This window comes from Schistocerca nitens, chromosome 1, assembly GCF_023898315.1.
Source record: "Schistocerca nitens isolate TAMUIC-IGC-003100 chromosome 1, iqSchNite1.1, whole genome shotgun sequence".
Classification (NCBI taxonomy): Eukaryota; Metazoa; Arthropoda; class Insecta; order Orthoptera; family Acrididae; genus Schistocerca; species Schistocerca nitens.
Window position 1 is genome coordinate 600,528,692 of NC_064614.1, and position 7,549 is coordinate 600,536,240.

A 7,549-nucleotide genomic window follows, 5' to 3' on the forward strand; every position below is an offset into this window, starting at 1 on the left:
TCTAAACGTTTGGTTTTGTGCACATCCGTCAATATTTTCGGTACCCAACGTGCGCACAATTTTCGGTAATTCAAGTGCTCGGTCACAATGCCATACAAAACACTACGAGAAACATTAGGAGCCATCCCGCAAGGAGAATATCGTAAAGCGTCTGTTTTCTCTCACCTTATTGTCCATTTCCTGCACCAGACTTTCATTAACGACTGAAGGACGCCCACTCTGTTGTTCATCATGCACATTTGTGCGGCCTTCTTTAAATGCTCTCACCCACTTTCTTACCATTCCATCACTCATAATGTTTTCTCCGTAAACTGCACAGATTTCACGATGAATATCGATCGCTTTTAGGCCTTTAGCACTAAGAAATCTTATAACAGCCCGTACTTCACAGTCGGCGGGACTCAACGATTATCGGAGGCATCTTAAACACTCAGTACACAACGTAAACAAGGAAGAATCAGACTGTAATGGCGTCAGTGCATAAATTAAGATACAAGCTTTCATGTAAAAATAATATTATTGAGATATCTTAGCACGTCTTTTTTTAATTTCAAAACGGCACTTACTTAAAAAACACTCCTCGTAGATCACGTTGCAAATCTCAATACCACGTAATTCTAGTCACACTTAGTAGCAGTGAAGTTGTACTGCGCGCGGCATGTAGCCTGCGCGTGAGAGGTACACCAGTTGTTGAGAGTTACGTGGCATTGGCAACGGCCTTGCTGCAGTCGATACACCGGTGCCCGTCAGATCACCGAAGTTAAGCGCTGTCGGGCGTGGCCGGCACTGGGGTGGGTGACCGTCTGGGCCGCCATGCGCTGTTGCCATTTTTCGGGGTGCACTCAGCCTCGTGATGCCAATTGAGGAGCTATTCGACCGAACAGTAGCGGCTCCGGTCAATGAACACCATCATGACGACCGGGAGGATGAGGATGAGCCGTCGGTAGGATGGTCCCGATGGGCCATTTGTGGCCTGAAGACGGAGTGCTTTACGTGGCCTTGTCTAGACGTATTGCCCGTTGGCTTCTGTCTCAGCTTCCTCAGTCGATATTTGTTTAACAGTTTTATGGGCGTTCCGCCAGCACGTCTGGCTGGCATTGTCAAAGCTTAGCTCTCCATCGCTGGTGGTGATCTGGAATTATACATATCTGTCGCGCAAGACTCTGAGGGCTTTTCCCTCGTCATTATCGCTGTGGTTCCCCCCTTGCTTCGGTCGTTTACTGCAGCACAGGAATCCAGGTCCCGTTTACCTTCAGGCTTTGTTCCTTTTTATTGAAAGTATTGTCATATTTGTGGATTTCCATGGCTTACCTGAACAAGTGGGCATGGCAGGGCTTCTTCACAGAGATAACCTCCATGTCAGGGAATTTAATTATGAGATCGGTCTCACAATAGTGCGTGCTCCGCGACAAGCGATTTCTCCAGTACCTGTAATACCGTCTATGTTCGGTGATCCTGGTATTGATCCACTTGCAATGTTTGCAGTATACCATATAACTTGTACCTCTGGGAAAGTCTATGTTGGAGTGACTGGATGATCCATTAACACCAGTCACCGATCATAAATGGGAAAAGCGAAGAAATCGATAGTGGCGAAGCATGAGTTGTGTGAGACCGACCGAATAATAAAATTCGCCGCCATTGAGTATCTCACTATAGAGAAGAACTGCAACACCCTCTTGTTTAGGGAAGTCATAAAAATTATCAACCATGTCCATAGTTACAGTAAAAAGGAAGGAGCCCGAAGCTAAACGGATCCTGGACTCCCAAGTTGCAGCGAACGACAGTTGCAGGTACCAATGGGAGAACCACACCGATAATGACCTGAGAATACCCTCAGAGATTGACACGAAAAGTACTTACAATCTGCGGCCGCGAACTGGACTGCAGTTCACCTCCAGCAACGGATATTGAACATTTGATAATGCCAGCCGTGCTGGCGAAACGTCTGGAAAACAGATAAGCACACCTCGTCCGAGGAACTCAGGGCAGGGGCCTACAAGCAATACGCGACATACACCGAAGTTGTCATCATAGACTGTTCGCCTATCGATCGTCGAGATAAAAAGACTTTTGATTTACACCCAGCTAACATCGACAAGTGTATCGAAATTATAATGGACGAAATGATAGGAGAACGTGTTCAAGCCGATGGCCTTGCGTACAACCACTCCTCATCTTGCATTCGCTGTCATTTCGATCTTATTGATATGAAGTACAGCCTGAGCGGAGCCGCTGTCAGCGTCGCCTGGGGTTCGGCAGCAGCAACACGGCTGCATTGTACGTGCCTAAAAGCTCGTCCACTTCACTCTGTATACACAAAACCGAATAGACTTGCACATATACTAGGTTTACATAATTTTTGTCTAAGACATCGTCCCAGAAATGAATTAAGACTAATTCCCATCCCCGATTTTCATCAAAGTTTCTGGAAGGTTTTCCTTCGTTGTGAAGCAAATAATAATCCCATTCTAAATATTCCCAACTGGTGCACTGTCTGCTTCATTTCCAGCTCAACCGTTATTTGGTTGCATGGAACCTCTTTCCATAGTGCATCAGAAGTCAGAACTCCGACACCCCACCCCACATTTATGACAAGAGCGCGAATAGTAAACACATTAACATAGAGGAAGCGTCCCCTATTATTATGTCCAGATAGTGTCATCGTAAGATCTATGGAGATTTGCTCCCCAAATGGCAAAACTCATTTACTACTGTAAGCGTCTCATTTCCTAATCTAATACCCTCAGCATCACCCGATTTAATTCGACTACATTCCTCGTTCTGCTTTGATGATCTTCATCTTGTATCCTCCTTTCAAGACACTATCCATTCCGTTCAATTGCTCTTCCAGGTCCTTTGCTGTCTCTGACAGAATTACAATGTCGTCGGCAAACCTCAAAGTTTTTATTTCTTCTCCGTGGATTTTAATTCCGAATTTTTGTTTTGTTTCCTTTACTGCTTGCTCAATACACAGATTGAATAAAATGAGGGATAGGCTACAACCGTGTCTCACTCCCTTCCCAACCACTGCTTCCCTTTCATGTCCCTCGACTCTTATAACTGCCATCTGGTTTCTGTACGACTTGTAAATAGCCTTTCTCTCCCTGTATCTGACCGCTGCCACCTTCACAATTTGAAAGAGAGTATGCCAGTCGACATTGTCAAAAGCTTTCTCTAAGTCTACAAATACTAGAAACATAGGTTTGCCTTTCCTTAATCTATCTTCTACGATAAGTCGTAGGGCCTGTATTGCCTCATGTGTTCCAAAATTTCTACGTAATCGAAACTGATCTCCCCCGAGGTCGGCTTGAACCAGTTTTTACATTCGTCTGTAAAGAACAGGGCCTACAGTGGATATTGTACGCGCACGAATAAAGACATCCGGAAATGCTGCTAAACCTGAATTGGCAGGCGCTGAAGATAAACATGTAAGTAACCCGCGAAAGCCGACTTCGAAGTTTCAGTAGCCGGTAGCCAGTAGTACACACCTAAATATGGCAACCGCTGGAGCGGCGAAGAGGAGGTTAGACTAATGACAGCACTTGCAGTGGCATTTAACGACATCCTTACAGCTCTCCAAACGCGAATGGGTGGTGAAGAAGCTCTAATACGTGCAACAATGGGAAACTCGGGTTCACTTGCTTTAATGGTTGGTCATGGTTTATGTTCTTCTGGATTATTTTGTTTATTTGTCAAGCATTTCACAGTGGTTTGTAGATAATATATGCAGACGTAGAAGCTTTTTATCCACTTGCCATATTGAGCAGCTTCCAAAAAGTTTATAAATTCGTTCATTACGTGGACGGCAGCCGCACAGCACAGACTCCATGGCTCGGCCGGCACACCCGCCCTACCCTGCCGGTGGTTTCCGACCGCCTTTGAGGTCCGCCGCCAGAGTGCGCCGGCATGCGGCGAGTCCTGTGCGCGGTCGCGGCGCGTGAAATTGGAGCCGGTGGCGCCGCCCTCTCATTAGGCGGCGTGGCGTGACGTGGCGACAACGGCGGCTAATCGCCACTCCGCGCTCCTGACGGCGGCTGCCGCTGTGCCCTCCGGAACGTCTCCTCCACAGTGATGTGTGTCTGCAGCTGCCACAGCGCCGCACTCGACCTAAAATGGCCCGTCGCCGCCAGGTCAGAATGAGTCTTGTGCCGTTGCTCTTATTTGCAGGGGATTTACTGCAAATTTGCGTCCTTCCGGCTTAGGCCATCAGTCGGGATCTAGCATTAAAAATCCCCAAAAGTGCGCAATTTATATTTTATTAAACCGTTTATTTGTTCTCCTAAAGACGCATCTGACTGCCTATAACAGAAAACTCTTTCCTGCGAAAAGTTTTGACTCAAACGATTTCTCTACATGCTGTAATACAAATGTTATGACAAACTTCGCGGGGTTGCGGAGGGTGTTTTGTGGAACTGATCCGGGATAGGAACCCGTGTCCGGAAACGTTATCCAACGACGCTGCAGAAAGTTGAAGTTATCGGCGCTGGAGCGTACCATTAGACCGCCCGTTCGACAGCAAACGTGACTTCGTGCGCTGAAGCACCGTAGGCGTAACGTCTCGCATTGTTGTTTGTTACTCAATGATCGCGATTGATTGCCACGATCGCCAGTGGAGAAAATGGAGCCAGCTGCTGCGTGAACAGGCCTTGTCTCCTATGAATGCGATGCTCTGTTGCCTCGGCGAATGACGATTTCAGACACGGGTCGTAATTTGCAGTTTACTTTTCTCATGTGTACCGAAAAAATTGAGACTTTCAGGAGAGTTCCAGGACGAAAACAAATTGCGGAAGGAAATAAGTGACCGAACTCCTCATTCACTAAGGCAAAAGAACACTTCATCCATAGGCGCTAGCGATTGTGGCAGTCGGTCGCCTTCACTGAATAACAACCTTATACTTTCTCAAATGCCAATCAACAACAGCGTAACACTGGAATAATACACTTCAATACTTATTCTTAAAAAGAAATATTACAAGCAAAGCACCTGGAAATTGCCAAGCTAAGTCGAATATTGGAGTCAACATTAACAGTAGTTCAGCTAAATAATCTGGCCTGGCACAACAAAAGCTTCACGTCAGTGTCATAAGTGTATAAACCAATGATAGGTGTGTTACGGAGCTAATTTAAATCTTCAGGAGACGGTGTTGATCACCGGAAACTCCATGTTCTTTAACTTCTGTTGAGCTATTGCTAACGTGCATGCTGCTTTGACCATGTCCTTTCTTATCCAGCGATTCGATTTTTTTTTTGGCGGCGTGTTATTTTACTAGAACATTTATCTAGCTTAATTCTGTCGTTCAGAAACATTTTTCCTCATGAGCCCCTACCCGTATTAGTTAGAGAAAGTAAAAAAGGTGAATGGACGGCCGATATAAGCGGAGCCCTCATGAGCCCCTACCCGTATTAGTTAGAGAAAGTAAAAAAGGTGAATGGACGGCCGATATAAGCGGAGCGTAACAGCCTCGGCAATATTACACGAGGAAACAGAAATCAAAGGACTGAATTTCGCAAAAACGCCAGAATGACAGTGAGTGGAAGACTGTCGATAATGAGGCTGGTCCAAGTCGCAGTGATTCAATAGAGATACTCGTATTAGAGGCATTATGTCCTTTCCCTCCTCCCAGGGACATCGTAACCACCTCAACGACTCAACGCAGTACATAAATAAAACAGAGCAAATACAGTTAAAGTTTTTATAACTGGTCTCAACAAGTAAACTACTGAATCATATGGTAAACGTCTAAATAAAGTGCTGTTTTCGACGTTTGACCATTGCAGTGTCGCTCTGGCGCTTGAAGTTACGGGGTGTTACTTCATACTGCTCTGTTATGTAGCTTTGTGGTGTTTGCTCTCTCACCCGGAGGTGGTGTCGCAATGGTGCTGTTGCCCTCTCTTACGGTACATCGGCGGTACACCGTGTTGAGATTCTGATTTGCCTCCTCGGTTGTGAGCACGCTGAGTAGAACTTTAAAAAATTTTGGCATTTACGTCGGAATTATTTTGCTGCACAACAATTAGAACTAGCGTGACTACCACCCAGCAGGCATTAGCACTGTTCAGGGGAAAAAAGTATGCAATGGCCACTTTTCCAGCACTGACCACTTGGCACCGTCTTGCCCTAATATAATAAGGAATGCCCGGTCTTACACACGTGTTACACTGCATCACAGAGTACGGATTTATCTTCAACTGCAGCCTGTTTCGTAACCTGATCACTGCTGCCTTGTTACTAAAAATGGTTCAAACGGCTCTGAGAACTATGGGACTTAACTTCTGAGGTCATCAGTCCCCTAGAACCGAGAACTACTTAAACCTAACTAACCTAAGGACATCACACACATCCATGCCCGAGGCAGGATTCGAACCTGCGACCGTAGCGGTCGCGCGGTTCCAGACTGTAGCGCCTAGAACCGCTCGGTCACACCGGCCGGCCCTTGTTACTGGCTCACCCTCGAAATGACAGTGTGATGTCATGACGGACAGCGGCAGTTTCACTTCCGAGACTGGCGAGGCCAGCGCGGCAGGGAGCCTGCTGCTGCAACAGCAGACTGAGGGAGTGCCTCTACTGTGCTCTGCGCTGCTCCAGTCGATTAACGTCGCTAATGAGGACACGACCAATCGGGGACCGCCAGGTGACGCTTGCCCGGGGATAAGGCTCCTGCTACCTGCGCTCTCTCACCGCACCCACAGTCAGCTGCAATTTCTCGTCCAAATACCATTTTATTACCCTTTCGAGTACCGGTTGTGCAGTCAGTTACTCAGGGAGTGATTTTGCATGCATTAAACTTGGTACACTAGACCGCCACAACAGGAACGTAATCTCTTGCTAAGTCTTCTATTTTTGGGAGTGACTGTCACCTAACACTTTCGCCATTTGGCCGCGTGATAGTATAATTTTTGATATAAATTAAAATCTGAATATTGGCTCTCAATTTTTTTGTCTGCCCCTGAAGTGAGAGAGAGACTGATACTACAAATCATCATGCCCTCTGTATAGAAATAGTTCTGGGTCCTGTTAATTTCTTTGTAGTGTGTTTCAAACTGTAATAGGTATTTGGCTCTTTTTCTGCAAATCTTGTTAAATTTTTAACTCTCTTAGTTTATGCTCATAATACAATTAAAATTTTCAGATAATTTGACAGCTCGCTAGAAAGCTACATTTAAGTTATGTAATTCCTGTGACGTCACTTTCTAGCACACTGCTCTTAGTGCCGTAAAAATCATTCAGAGTGGCATCTAATTTCTGGAATTTACTTTTCGGAAAATCGGTTATAATTGGTGCGTAGTACGGCATCGGAGAAATAGCTCTACGAAAACTCCTGAAAAACTGTTTTTGAGTTTTCCAAAGAAGGAGAAAATGCTCAAATATGGTTGCAACTCGCTCGTAGAGATCAAATCGTGATAATGGTCGCTTCTTTCAGGATCATTTCGATGTAACTAAACACTACATATATGGTTGTAGTGTAATAGGTAGCGTGATGGGCTTCTTATGCAGTGTTTGCAAGATCGATCCTCAATCGGAGCAAATTTATTTCCTTCCTGTTCT

At 45.7% G+C, this 7,549-nt stretch overlaps 1 pseudogene; it reads left to right on the forward strand.

Annotated features, from left to right (window-relative positions):
- Positions 1-709: 709 nt before the first annotated feature.
- On the forward strand, positions 710-827 carry LOC126206640 (5S ribosomal RNA; annotated as a pseudogene).
- The last annotated feature ends 6,722 nt before the right edge of the window (positions 828-7,549 follow it).